The sequence below is a fragment of the Linepithema humile genome, chromosome 5 (genome assembly GCF_040581485.1).
Source record: "Linepithema humile isolate Giens D197 chromosome 5, Lhum_UNIL_v1.0, whole genome shotgun sequence".
Taxonomy (NCBI): domain Eukaryota; kingdom Metazoa; phylum Arthropoda; class Insecta; order Hymenoptera; family Formicidae; genus Linepithema; species Linepithema humile.
This window is the reverse complement of record NC_090132.1, coordinates 1,296,477-1,311,977: the sequence shown is the minus strand read 5'-3', so window position 1 is coordinate 1,311,977 and position 15,501 is coordinate 1,296,477.

The window sequence follows — 15,501 nt, the reverse complement described above, 5'->3', positions numbered from 1 at the left end:
ACTTTCGTTAAGCAGCCAATTACTTTCGTAAGATTATGTGCGATGACTCAGAATCTATGAATAACCAGCTACGCTCTTAGTCACATCTTGGAGAAAAAGAATTTTGATTGATTCGTCCCACAGAAGCATCTGCACCCTCGTGGGCGTGTTTTGCCTTTTAACAGTCCAATTTTTTTGTTGCAAAGCTAAATAGGTATTTCTCGTTTTTTGTTTAATTTTTTAATTAGACAGTTATACCTTGTGTATTAAATAATTTTAAAAAATGTATATACTGCAAATAATTTTCATAAATATAACTTCTGTCACATCTCCAAAAATTGAATAGCTAGATGAAAAAGAGGAGACTCCCGATAAAATTTGTTTTTTTTTTACATGGCGACTGTTATATAAGAATCTAATAATCGTTTCTTCGATGCTTAAATAATTTGTGGCCTCGATCAGATTCTCACGTTCGACAGGCAGATCGTACATGCTAATATCTCACAATAGCTAAATCTGTATAGAGGTCGGGTTCAATGATCTATGAATTTTCGGCTACACCTAACCTAGACAATTTAAGAATTGACGGAAGGATCGCGAACTTTACATCCCACTGGTGGGTGACCCCCCTCCCCCTCCCCCTTCCTCTCTTTCTATCTATTCGAACATCGTTTCCTCTCTCGTTCTCTCTGCATCCCCTTTTCCCTCTCCGTCACTCTTCCGCTCTTCATCTCTCTCCCGTGCCCTCGCCTCTATTCCCTCTTCTATCTCTCGCTGAACGCTGAACACGCCGAGAGAGGGTCAACGCACCTAGCCTAACGAGCGAGCAGTCGACCAACCTATCTATTCTGCCTACCTACCTACCCATCTACCTACTTATCGTCACTTATTCACCGTCGCTCAAGGTGCTTGGATAGCACCTCGAATTGGCGAATCGCTTCATCTCGAATTGGCGAAACTGCGTCGCCGGATGGATACCGCCCGCTTTGGGCCGGGTAGATGTATCTCTCCGTCGTGTGTGTCACGCGTAATGTCAGATCTCTCCTTTGGAGTGTACGCGGACCCGTGATAATTCGTAAGCCCGTATTGGAAGAGCGGTGTAGCGCACTGCCAGGTCAGTGATCCAGCTGGAATCGATTCGCAAGAAAGCGGTAGGGGGAGAGCGGCGGGAGAGGAAGCAAACTTCTCGAGCGAATAGGCGGGAGGCTATATCGTACGGATGGTCTCTTTTTTTTTTTCCATGTCCGAGATAAAAGAATTTATAATTATCAATCAATCCGGATGGAACAGCTGTCAGTCGTATCGAGGATCGCAAGGATCGCGAATTTCGATGTAGCCAGCTTTGCGCTGCTGGCAGATTTTTGATAAGATCAATCTGCAATATAAATCTTTTTCTAATTGATAAGGACGACTTTTGTGATTTGTCCTATGCTTTGTTCTCTACGTTTTATGCTTATGAACGATTGTGACTTGACTCGAGATTACTGTAAGAAGCGTCAAAGATGAGTATTCGCGTGAGTTGAGATCACATTGAAGATCAAATTCACGGCGTCGTTTCGCGACGTTTCATGATCATTGTTAAAGATTTCAAGCTTTATTCGATACATTGAATGCTGTAAAATATACACGGTATTCGCCTAGTATTTTTATGACGACGTTTATCTATGCATAAATGTGAATTCTTTGTCGCTTTAATCGAATTACAAAACTGTCATAATTACTCAAGACGCGCACTTTTTCGCAGTTAATTATAATGGTAACACAGATGTGCGTAGTAGAAATCACTGTTGATAAAAATTTGGAGATAAAATAAACATTCCGCGCAATGCTGATAATAATTTTCTCTCTCTTTTATATTTTATATCATATGTATATACATATATATATGTTTTCGTACCAACTAATTATTTATTTCTACTAAAAATCTAACCGGTTAACGTAGTTGACGTTGTTGAGAAACGTTTCCGAAACTAACCCGCGTATGTTATCAAAGAACGAAATTTGCGATTGAGATTCAGCATTCGCGAACGCGAGTCTTGGCGGATCGTCTCGGGACAGGGTGAACGCCCGACCTAGAGGCTGCGCATTGCGTCGCGCTAAGAGCGGCTGCGAGCTCTCTCGCGAGAGTTTTAACCGAGGCGGGAATGAAGCGGAGCAGAGCGACGAGAAGGCGCGTCGCCGGTAATGCGAACCATGCGATACGTAAACACGGCGGACTGCCGTCGAGTGTACCTCTTTGATGTTGCGACGCTTCGGGACGAGAATGCATGTGTACAAAGAAGATATGTATTTCACAAGGATCAGTGTAAGACACTTTGAGTGTCACACAGTGGGAGACACAAAATCCAAATGGGAGCCGCCGCTTTGCTCTTTTGGGCGAGTTTAACAATAATCGGTCGAACGGCGGCCGTTTGTGATTCGAGAACGTCCGAGATTTACGATGCAAATATTGTGCTATTGTGCAGAACAATCGTTACGAAAGCTGACTAGTCAGACCATGCCATAGTCGGCTCATGTCCAGAGAGGCGGAGTGGTTAGGTCAGGGAGAGCCCGGCGCAAAACTTTGCCACGCACATCGGTACAATCGCCTCGACAACTCGAGCGAGCGTCTCTACTTCTCTCTCTCTCTCTCTCTCTCTCTGTGTTTCTCTCTCTCCGTTTCTCGTCTTCTCAATTGCTCGCTTACACTCTGGTTCACTCTCCGTCCTTTCTGGTTCCTCTTTCCCTCTCTTCCTCCGCCTCCCTCTTTATATATTCCCCACCTTCGCCCCCTATCCTCGGTTCCTCCTGTCCTCCCTCGCCTTCGCACCTTTCCACCGACGTCACCCTCTTCGCCGTCGTCTTCTCTTCCTCGTTCCTTCTCGCTCCATCTCTCTCCTTCCCTTTCTCGGCGCGTCGCTCTACCCTTCCCTCCGATTCTTTGCCCTGCTTCTTTCGCATCCTCCTCTCATAGTGTCTTTCACTTTTTCCCATCCGCTAGTGGAGCAACTTGAGGCACGGCACAACGTGACGGTGATACCACGCGCGTCTGGACTTCCGAGTCCTTCGGCGACCTAGGATCATAGCAGCGCAGCGCGATTAAGATCGCCGTTCCTTAACTGCGACGGCTGAGATGGCTCCGCCGCTGCGCGCTGATAAGGCGCCGCGTTTCCTGATTAGACTCGTGTCTGTGAGAGACTGGTTTTCTCTGCTAAAGGAAATTGCTAGATGCATCGCATATGTTTCGCGTTGAAAAGCATTCATACTCACAGTAATTTCTAAATAAGGTATTATAGCAAACAGTAACTTGTTTACACTTGTAGACTTTGAATTAATTACAATCAGATAGCTCAATTTTTTTAATTTTAACTGATAAAGAAGTAAAAAGTAAGTCATTTTGATAAAATCAACAATAAATTTTTTAATCCAATCAATGATAATTATTTTTATTGTTGGGGAACGTATACTCATTTGGGAATTGTATACTCATTGCAGATTTCAATCGTTTTTAATTAGTTATTGTTTCGTAAGTTCAAAATGGAAATTGAAAACATTTTACTGAACGTACGTGAACAAGATTAATGAAATGACAAATGCCCTACGGTGGAGTTGTTGAACTTACAGCGGTATGCAGAGGTTGAAAAAGATTTAAATATTCGGGTTTTATTTTTTTTTTTTTTTTATGAATAATCTAATGATGCCAAAGAAAAAAATCCAGAAGAATTCAAAGCAGTCCGGCCATATTTACCTCGAATCTTAAAAGGTTGATAATCCGAAAAGTTACAAGCAGTTATTGCGTTGCGAATTAGGAGTTAACTAAAAGCTAGTAGAACGTAGAAAGAGAATCTATGACTAGTAAAAAATAGATAAAAGAGAAACGAACATTTTGTCACAGCTGCAAAAAAAATCATATTTTATTAAAAACAATAAACAGAAAATACTTTTAACTGCATCAGCGATACTCCTGGTTTATTCAATGTGGCGTCACAAACGAGTTGATTGAATTTACTGCGCCGAATTCGTAGAAGATCCACATCGGAACGGCATTTCGAAGCTGTTCGTTGCGCAAACCTCTGTAGATACGTAGGTAGGTCGTTTGTATCTTGCACAATCGCTGTTGTGGCGTATAGAAGCGCAACGCAGACGAAAAGATGTCTGATATGTTGCAAGACTCGGCCACTGCATATTCGAAGTAAACTCAGCAAACGATAATTATTTTTGAAATGTCTCTCGACACGATGAAGCTTGAATGTAATTTCGCAAACAGTTTTGACGTTCCAAATATCGACGATGTCAGCTATGTATTTGATATATTAGGATTACAAACGTTAGATAACAGTAATTATATAATTCAGCCATAAGCTGCAATTCTTCTGAACTGCAATACTTTCACATGCGATTGATCGCAGCTAATTGTAAGCTCTTACACGCTACCGCGTCTTAGCTACTGTTGACGTATCTTGATATTTATACGGCAATAGCAATACTTACGAACAATATAATGTATTGTATACAAGTACATCTGATTGCACGTCGGATTATTAATAGATAACTTTGCACGATTCCTGGTAACATCCTCGATGATGTACAAGATGCACGCACATAAGAGAGATAACAACACATACGCAAGGAGGCTATGATTATCTTGTTCGTACAACTTATTAATACTTTCAGATGTCTATCATTGTGAAGCCTGACGTGAAATATACAATCGTAGATATTAAGCACGCACAGCCGCGCTTTATAATTGTCGGGTGAAAATTATTCGATCGACGATTTCGACGATTTGACACGTGAAACGTACACTCGGTGTGCACTTGTGCCGCATATTGACGATGCGACACGTATTTTTAAACTCTTTATTTACTAATGCCAAACGTAACGCTAATCAATATTCACGTGCGGCCGATATGAAAGCTTGGCGAAGCCGTAACGAACGTTTTATTTCGAAAGTGGGCTTTAATGACGTCGCGATGCAGCAAGGAGGTGCACGCGGCCTGCAAATCGAACCTTGAAGATGATCAAGTAATTTATGATCGCCGTATCTTTCTCTTTCTCTCTTCCTTTCTCAACCTCCTTCCATCTACCTCCTTCTCGCGATGTTGCTTCTTCGCCTTCTCCTTCTCTCCCGTTCCGCTCGCGTCTATCGCGCTCGGGCATAGCAGAAGGACGTGCTACCCCTCCAAACGCGAAGCGGGATGCTGCTGGTGGGATAAGCACCAAGTAGCAACGAGTCATTCACCTTTTATCCCAGTAACACGAAGTCGTAGCCGCGAGCGACGACGGACGACAAACTACAATCTGCACAAGTACCGCGGCGGTGTATCTAGGTATCTACACGGCCATAGGCAGGACCGTGCTTCAATTTGTGTCGGTCGATCAGATGCGCGCATCCTCTCCGTTCCGTTAAAGCCATCCTCTTCGTTCTAATGCAGTGCGCGTCAACGGGCGAGCAATTTTGCGACGCGCGAGCAGTGACGACGCGATAGGTTGCTACATATTAAATCAACGCCGCGAGGATGAGCTCTTTAATTCGCTAATTTAGATCGCATGCAGATTAAATGAAACGCAGGTGTAAAAATGCGCGTCCTTGATATCAGTGAAAAACAGGATTTTAATCTACCGTTTGCAGGGGAAGAGTAGCCATGCTATTTTTATTTCATGTCGCGGAAAACGCTTGTCAAGAAACTTAGATATAATATAATATAACAAGATATAATATAAATTATATTTTGAATATAATTCAATATCTATATTCTATATATTTTGTTATATTGTACAAAGCTATTCTTTAGTTACAATTATTAATTCCTCAATTAATTTAATTGCAATATTAATATTGTTTGCAGACTAAATAAATTTTTAAAAATTCTAGAAATAGTGCTAGAAGTGCTAGAAAATTGGATATTTTTTCTAACCGCTATTTTTAATATCGTATTAAGCCATTATTTATTGAATTTTAATAATAATCACTACTTTCTAGTTATTATTATTAAAATTTACAAATTCAAATTTACTTTATTAGAAAATAATGGCAGTATGCAAACGACGAACAATGATGATGACCTGATTTATCATGCATAAACAAGAGGACATATTGCAGCTGTTATGTCAATCAAGACTAAAGAGAATAACTTCTGTGGGCCACGCTGTTAATCCGCTTAAGAGTAATCTCAATGTGTAATAAACACTTTAGCATATGCAATCACCATTCTTTCATTTCATGCATACAAGCGGTTTTCTTACTGCGCGAGATAATTTTATCGCAGCGGCGAAAAAACCAGTACATTAACTCGATTGTATATACTAGTGATAAGAAAAGCACTCTTAAACAATTAGCATAAAATTATTTAAATTAAAATCTTGTAAAAAATATTATTAAGGTCTTAAAATATTAATAATAATGCAACATTGAATCGAGTTAATATTGTAGTATCAATAATAAATTTTTTTATGCAATGTGTTTTGATTGTCTGCACATAATTAAAATTTCATTATTACTCGAACAGTTTTATTATTGATTTTTTAAGTCACATTGTTCGTGGTTTAGCTCATATTAACTTTAATATTATGTAGTTTTGTATTTTTTCGGTTTTAAATTTCTTCAATTTTATTGAATTTTTTTTTAATTTTAATAAATTTGTTACCATTTTTGGAGCATTTTATGAATAGACGTAAAAAAAGACAATAATGAAGATGAGAACAATAATGACAGTTAATTAATGAGCTTATTGGAAAATGATTATCCTACAGGACTTTCCTATATATGCAGGATGTGGTTTTCCTGCATCGGAAATGATATATCGTTACTATTCTACATCATGATTTAATATAACACAATATAAATCTACTTATGACAACTTTAGAATTCTATACACGGCTAGTAATGTTGACAATAATAATAAATTAAAGTCAGCACATCTTCTTTAAACATTTTTTTTTGTTTTGACGAAGACATGCATTCTTACTGCAAAATTTATTCGTTTCTGATATCACTTGCAAGGTAAAAATTCAATTAATGGATAAGATATACAAATAGTCATAAATATTGTATTGGAAAGTCGTTAAATTGGTGACATTTCGTAGCTCGTATATATGGCTTCTAAAACGATAATTCCAGGATCGATTTCGCGTAAGGCAATGAATCTACTACTTAACGCCACACTGGAAATGGTGTTAGAGAACGATGTAGCAATTCCGCCAACGCTTTTGATAATAAAATAGTTTCGGTATAGACATAACTTATTTAAAATTTGTATTTTTATATACATTGTTATAGAAAAAAAATTATATTTGTAGTAAGCATGAATAAATGTTTTAACGGTAAAATTGCAATTATTAGAAAACGAATAATTATCATGAGTGTCAACCGTACACGGCAATCTACTGCCTGAGCTATGCGTTCGGACCGGTCAAGGATCTGGTCATCCGGCCTTTTTTTCGATAATCTCTATACCCAATGAACACTCAGCATGTTCAAATGTGCACCTGTGCGACTATGTCACTGGCGATCATTGGTGAACAGACCCCGAAAAATTCCTTGAAAGATTAGTCCGATGGTACCCTCCTCTCTTTCCCAGATTCTCTCTCGTTCCTGGTTCGGGCGCTTTTCTCCCCACATCGAGGCCCCATACGAACCCGTGGGGGTTGGGCTTGTGAACTGAACGATATATCGGGGGAAATTTTCCGAAAGCTCGATCGGAGTGCCAATTGTAGCTGTAGCCGGCAGCAACGGCCAATCGGCGTTGCCCCCTGGTCGGACAGGTGGGGGCTTAAGCGAACCGAGACTTAAAGCGAGGCCACTCGCCGTGGAGCTGTCAGAGCTCTGTGGGGCACGGTCACGCACGCAGCAGCCGGTCCTTTAGTTTTTCCGGCATCCACTTCGTTGATTGTTGGCTGCGAATCGCGCAGCATTCTTCGCGAGCTTCTCTTACGGTTTTACGATCGATCAGCTGTATTTGGGATTGATCTCATCTAGTGAACATCGACGAATCGCTTCGTTCGGCAGCACGTACGATCGAAGATTTTCGATAAATCAGAGACGTGAATTGAGGAGCAGACCGATCCAGGATACTCCAAGTGTCAGAAGTGCCTGCAACGCTCCGGTAGCTTTCGAAGGGAGCCGAGTAAGAAGATATGGCTCGGCAGTTGGACCCCACTGGTCTCTACTGAAGACGTTTTTCCCCGCGATCGAGCAGCTACACACTTCCGCTTTCAGTGTTGCTGAGGATCATTATCGTCGACATGGCAAAAGGATTGGACCCCACCGGTCTGTACTGAAATGCCGACGAATAACTGCGTTTCTTCAGGCTGTTCATACATCTTTCTGAAGGTGTTCAGTCATATAAAACAGTGCATCATGGCTGGACTCGATCCAACCGGGCAGTATTGAGTAGGTGAAGGAAGGTCGGGGAATTTCCGGAAGGAAGCAGCAAAGTCACGAGAAACGCTTCAAGGTCGCGACATGGCTGCTATCGAGGGTCTGGATCCGACCGGACAATACTAAATATAGTAAAGTCTCCGAAACCCGGAGCGAATCATTTTAATGCATCGGTGGTATCAGTCGACGATGGAACAAGTGAGAGGAAAAGAGGAAGTTTCGTCCTCCACCCTGAGGAGACTGAGATGGAGCATCCATATTCGCAAAGGACGACATCGGATACTCCATATAAATGTGAAAAGTCAATAAAGATGCCGAATCTGCCTAAATACAGGGTGAGTTTTTTTTTGTCATCTAATTAATCTATCAATATTATATTTTGTTATATAATTAATCGATAATTAATCTAACTGCGAATTTAAATTACCGCGAGGATTTTTCGTCACAACCAGGCTTCCATTCCTATAATGAGTTTTATCGGCTGAGTTCGCGTTGATTACAATTGCGCAGCTTGGTCTACTCGCACGTGATCACCATAGTTACGTAATCTATGGCAGTGATTCGCTCGAGCTCGTGATCGGGCCGCGACTACTCGCGGCGCTACTCTTTCGGCGGTCAACCCTCTCCCACCTCCTCCCGCGCGAGTCTCGCTCCATCTCACTCCGATTCACCTTCTCCTCTCACGCCGCTTTCGACGTAACCGCGGTCGCGCCGAGGTTGCAAAAGAAGGGAGGAAGACCTCTTCGAAGATTCGCTGACCCGCGCATGACCGACGATCCAAAAGGAGGAAGAGGCGTAAGGGGGGGGAGAGAGACGGTTAAAAGGAACGGGCAAGAGGGAGCGGGGCAGGAGAGGGCTTACGAGAGGAGGGACCGTCTGATTCCTTAACGTTACGTCACGTCATCCTATCGACACCTAACACCATGCCCGCGACGCATTGGTTACCACAATCCGACGCGACGAGATGAGGTAGGAGGCTCTTGATAGAATCCTGCGGCTACTACCGCTTGTCTAATTTTGACAGACGTGAGATTTAACGTTAGACCGGCGATCCCGCGCGCTCGCGTACATGTTCCCTCCACTCGGTTTTTCTATCGCGATTACAAGCAGGTGCCGCTCCGGGATTCAGTGCGTAGACCATTAACCTCGGCATAATGATCCGAATATGTTCCTAGATATGCAATTAGAGAATCTATGGCATCACCTTATTCCCAGCTACGCATTCTTTTCGCCAGAGAGATAGATTTGATAAGAAGCATTTGAAGCGAGACGCACTGATTTGCTGATAAGTTGATACACGTAAATTCTAGTAAAACCTTTCGTCATTCGCTGAAATATACATACATATGTATTAAATGTCTACGAAGATATTTCTTTCAGCAACAGATTTTTGGCTTAAATAAATTTTTAATTAAGACACACTCCGCCGGCAAGTTTCCCAATTTTTTACACCCTCGCTTGCGAAGCGTTTAATGATATACTACGTATCTAATCGCGATCGAGATAAAATCGCGCGTCGGTATGTGTGGAATATCCGGTACGTGTAGGCGCGCGACGCGATCACGCACACGCGACAATCGCCGACGGATAATCATAGCGTAAATAAAGGTCTCGGAAACAGGTCGCTCTAGAAATTCGCGCGCTGCCCGTCTGCACGCTCGGCGTTATCGGCTCGCGAGTACACGCGAGCACGAGCGAGTGAGCGCGCGCGCCGCGTCGCTTTCGCAAAGTCACGAAATTAGTCTCGGTCCCATGGGAAAGACAAGACCCCGATATAGTGGGTATAGCCGAGGAGGAGGCCCCGGCCGACTCCTCACATGGCCGAGTTCATTGACACCACCTGAGAGTTTTGGGCATTCACCGTCCCGCTCGCACGCGTACACCGTCGATCGTGCCCTCCTCGTCAGGAATAAGTGATCGTTCCTTCGCTCGTCCGTTCGCTCAGTCAAGTCCGCTCGGTCAGCCACCGTGCCTCTTCCTCTTCGACGACCGTTTCGAGGGAACCCCTAGGTTTTCGCGGAAAGAGGCCGCGATACGCGCGACTCGGCTCCCTTTTTTTTTCCGCGAACGGCCGATGCGATTCCTCGAGATTTCCTCAGCCGATCTCGTTGACTTCCGTGAGAAATGAAAGCGATCGCGTCGATAAGAGAGCGGTTCGATCGCGAGCGGACGTGGGCAGATTCCTCAAGGTTTTCTTCTGCGCGGTCGTGCGGCCCGCGTACACCGAACCTCTTCCGGGTGCGTCCCAAACCGTTCGTTAGCTCTCGCGCGCGCGCGCGCGCGCGCGAGGTGGTGTACGCGAGAACGGCGCGGCAATTTGCCGTGATTACTCGACGAATATTCGTACGCTGAAAGCTGGATCGCGATGCATTTTCGAAATTACATTTGAAGAATTGTAGTTCCATGTCTCTACTCCTCCGACTGACGATAGATCCATCATTTTGGCATAAATCATGATGCGAGGAAGCGTGTCAACGTGTACGCGCGGCAGATAGTATATTTCTTAGATCAGCGCGTACGCGCTTGTCTTCTCACTGTCTCAGCCATCGGCACGAATGCTTAAACGCGCGCGAACTCGCGAGACAATCGGCGCTACTCTCGTAGACTCTTGTGTACAAATAGCATTGCGCGCATCCCAGGAGGGACGCGAAAAAGAGAGACGGAGGACTCCATTCCCTTGCTTAATGCGCGGCGCGCACCGGAGGCGCCGTCGCCGGTTGTAATTTCGAACCGCTTCCGTTTATCCGCCGTCGTAATGTTTGCCTCGCCGTACGATCTTATTACCGGGAATAATAGGCAAATAGAAGTTGCGAAGATAGAATGTTGCTGCTGCCGCGCAGAAAATACCGGGGATGGCAGAGCGAGAGAGGAAGGTGGGAAAGAGACAGAATGGCAAGGGGGGAAGGGGGCGGGGGAGGGAGGGGGGGAGATGGGAGAAGAAGAGAGAGATCACGCGTGACCTAGGACAACATACCGCGCGACCTGCATGCCAATCGTCTCTCTCTCGCTCTGGCGCGTACTCGCACATTCTTTCATTTCTCTCTTGCTCGCACGCGCGGTTTCTCCTCTCCTCGTGTCGCACCGTCATCCGTCTCCCTCCCTCTCGCGTCCCGTTTCTCCCCCCGGGCTGTAATAGGCGTACCGAATCGGAACCCCTCGTTCCACGATCGTGACGCATCGATCGTGGTTTTAGAACGAGGAGGCGCCGGTGCGTGGTGCTATCGAACCCGCGCGGTAGACGAGCTCGCGCGGATTTTGGCAGGCAGACATCTGCGCGGACGGCGCACCTTGAATAACAATGGGGCAGTTCTGTCGTATCTGAATTTGGTGGAACGTGATCGGATGCGCGCGACGGTGGCCACTCGTGCGGCCCGTGCGTACGACGCGGATTCTCCTCGATGCGCAGAACGAAAAACTGAGGCAGACTTTATTTGGTGAACGGTTGGCGTTAATACTCTCAGTCCTTCGCCTTTCGCGCGTTTCCTTTCATCATTTTCCTTCGAATAGCCGATCAATTCTCCGTCGACTGCGTACGCATCTGAGAGATATTGTTAATTCGAGATTCCATTTCATCATAATTTATTTCAACGATGTCAGTTTGATTGTAATCTAAGATTATGTTAATTTTTTTTGTATTTTCTACAATAGAACGGAATAAAGCGCGTCTATACTAAAATCAAATTTAAGAAACTATTCTCTTTTAATATTTTTTATAGATTCCGTATCACATATCATGTGATTTATTACTAGATGTTCCCAAAAACTTATGAACATTCTTTTAATAACAAATTTTCCGATTATTTCGAAGTTAATATTCACTTTGAAAGAACATAATTATTTATTGCATTTTTTAATTTTTAACACATATGTTTTTAACTAAGCTTTAAATTGTAATGTTATCAAAGTAAAGGTCTATTGAAAAATTACTCAAGAATATTAAAAAAAATCTTTTTTGTTCATTTGTTATAAGAGACTTACTTCTTCGAAGTTTTCGTTGGGGAAAAATCGATTTGAAATTGATGAGAAAATTTATTATTAAAAGAATGTTCACGTTTTGGAATGCTCTAATCTAGCACATTCTTCTTCACTCTGTATAACGGTAGATGAAATTTTCCGACGTATCACGGCATATATGGCGGCATACACGACTATAATTATAATTATCTCCGAATGGCTCAAAAGTGCTCCACGCACGGTGTCTCCTGCTTGTCTTCTTTGGCATACGCTATCGTCATGTGTCTGTCTGATATGATCTGAACGAGATTGTTTCAAGATTGAAAACACCGTACTCGTTATCGTTCATTAACGATCGAGTAGCTGACATTTGGCATAAATTATAGTAAATAGAATCGCCGCACTCAGTTACAATTAATGTCGCGAAGAAGAGGGGGGGGTGAGGGCGGAATCATCAAGTCCCGATATTCTCCGTTCGGTGTGCCGAACGAGTGCGCAATACAATCGGTTTAACACACATACAGGGACGCTGATAATACGTAAATATGCGTTTCTACGACGCATGAGAGAAGATCGCGCGGCATTCGATCGTAGACACCGGCTATTCTCCCGTCACCTCCTTCCCGCCACCCTATCTCTTTCTAACGAGCATCCATGATCATCCGTCTCCTCCACCTTCCCCGTTCTTCTGCGCCCCATCTCTCCTTCTTCTCCTCCCCCCCCCTCCCCCTCGTTTCCCACATCGTCCTCTCCCGCTGTGGTCGCCTTTTTTTTTCGGCGGTTCTCCTTCCTTTTTCCTTGTGTCCAGGAGATTCGGAGGTTCGTTCACCTCGTATCTACTCGGACTCCTCTACTCTCCTATGGGAGCCGGGGAGTACGCGTGGCCGTTTATAGTCGTGTAGTTGGCTGGAATAACACGCGATTGGGCTGTCCTATTCGAGATTACGCTCGATGAACTACGCCGGGCCCGCGGGCCGCAGGTTTAATTCGACATTCCACGGATTCTCCCCAGTTTTCTTGCAGTTCGCCGCATCTGGTCGGCCCTCGAAAATCCTCTGCTCCCTCATCCCGCCGCTTCCCTGACGATCGCCTTCCTGCCTCGCGCACGATGCTTAACCTTGCGCTATCATAATCGCCTGCTACAGCCGTTTGTAGCGTCCTTCATCTGCCACCGGCAACAACGAGCGACCGAATCCGAGAGACGGAGGAGTCGAGAAAATTATATTACCTGTGCGCGACGCGACGATATCTCGATTTTATCTCCGCGCGATCTTGTCGCATTCGCGGCGCGACCGTCTTTCGATATTAGTATATTCGCGGCAACCGCGGCCATCCACCGTCCTCGCGCGCGGCTCGAAGTGTGCTATTCACGCGATAAAGGAATCCTTCCCGTTCGATAACCGCCGACCTTTCTCGGCACGAGTCATCCGAGCGAGCAGGCGCGAAAAAAAATTTTTCGAAAGGCCAATATCGTCCGTGTTGCGGAGCGACTCCAGCTTTAGCCTAAGGGTAAATGGGCCAGGGCCGTCGTCGCGCGGCTCGTGCAACACGAAATTCCCTCGGAGCGGCCGACAGTAACACGCGCCGCGTTAGCTGTCTCCTATGAAAGAACGATATCACGATTATACCAGGCAGTCATCATCGGGCGGCATCTTAGGATGTGTTCGATGCATCGAAGGTCTGACCAGGCAAGCGGCATAATGCCAACCAGTGGCATTTACGGCGGTAAGACCACCTTTGCCTCGACTCCTTCTCTCCTTCTCCATCCTTCTCTTTCTTTCTTCTAGCTCTTTCTTTCACACACTCGCTCACTGTCTTTATCTTCGTCGTCCTCTCTCGTTCTCTTTGCCCCTGTCTCTTTCTCCGTTTCTCTTTCTCCTCCTCTTTCTCTCTCCTCAGCTCATTCTCGCGATGCACGGGTCTCGAGCAGCAGCTTCTTTAGCGTTCCATTACCGGCGTTCTATGGAATGCATCGGTCTCTCGCAACACCTACGAAGACGAAGTCCGCGGAATCGGCCTTAAACCCTTCGAGATAAACGGCAGTGCGCCGTTGAAATTCCCGCTCCTTTGGCCGGCGCACGTGTGTCGATCGTTGATGCTCCGATCGTAGCTAGTCGTTCCAGCTAGAACGTTTCGACTATCGAAAGGTCTTCAGCATATGAGATACAAATGAGATAGAAATATATTTAGTGGTAGTAAATAGATGGGAGATAAATACAGATTGTCTTTCAAAAAATTTATTTAAATTGTGAGCTGCAATCGACGATTATCTTGCATCTTATGTCAAGTTCCATACATAATAACATTTAAAATACTTTAATTACAAGCGTTACATCGTTAACGAGACGCTTATTATACTGAACGTTGTCGACAGTGCATATGTAATGCATTTCGAGAATAAGTAATTGTTTAGCTACACGAATGCATTTATTGTACAATATTATTATACAATTTTCACAAATTAGCCTTATACATTTTATTCCAATCTTTATAAACCCGCGAATAATTTCAATTTCGAAATATCGTATTAATATTTCGTCAATGTCAGATAAAGATAGACTTCGATTTAGACATGAAATTATTCTTTCTCCTGCTTCGTAATTAAAAAATTACCCGAATGTTTTCTTGCGGTGTATTCGTAGTAAAAAAAAAAAAAAAAAAAAGAATTTTAACAGCAAAAGACGAGATTACTGATGATACCTCATTATAGACGACCAAGAGCACACTAATGCCGCAAAAATAAATAATCATCGCACACTTCCTCGATGGTTATAACTATCCTTGGTGCGATAATTGACATATATCAATGACTATGCGCCCGAGGATGAAAATGGGCCAATCACGGCGATATCTCCACGCGGACATTTTAACCAAGGCAGAGGTCTTCTAGGCAATTGTACTCGCGCAATGGTACTGCACGATGATCTATGGTGGTAGAAGTGCCGTCGGCGTTGGTGATGGTGAGCGGATCGCCTTGACGGGAAAATCACGTGGCTGCGGGAAATGACTTGTTATATAAACCAATGATTATCTCGGCGTACTTGCGCATTGCTGCCGCCACGTCTAATCCGGCGAGTGTGACACGGCCGTCCCCCGGCCGGCCCTGCGAGATAGACGACCGTCTCTCGTGTGTCCGCGTCGCGCTGTCGCATTTATCGCGAATGCGCGTTTCACTCGGGCGCGAGGATAACGCGCGAGATAACGGATAA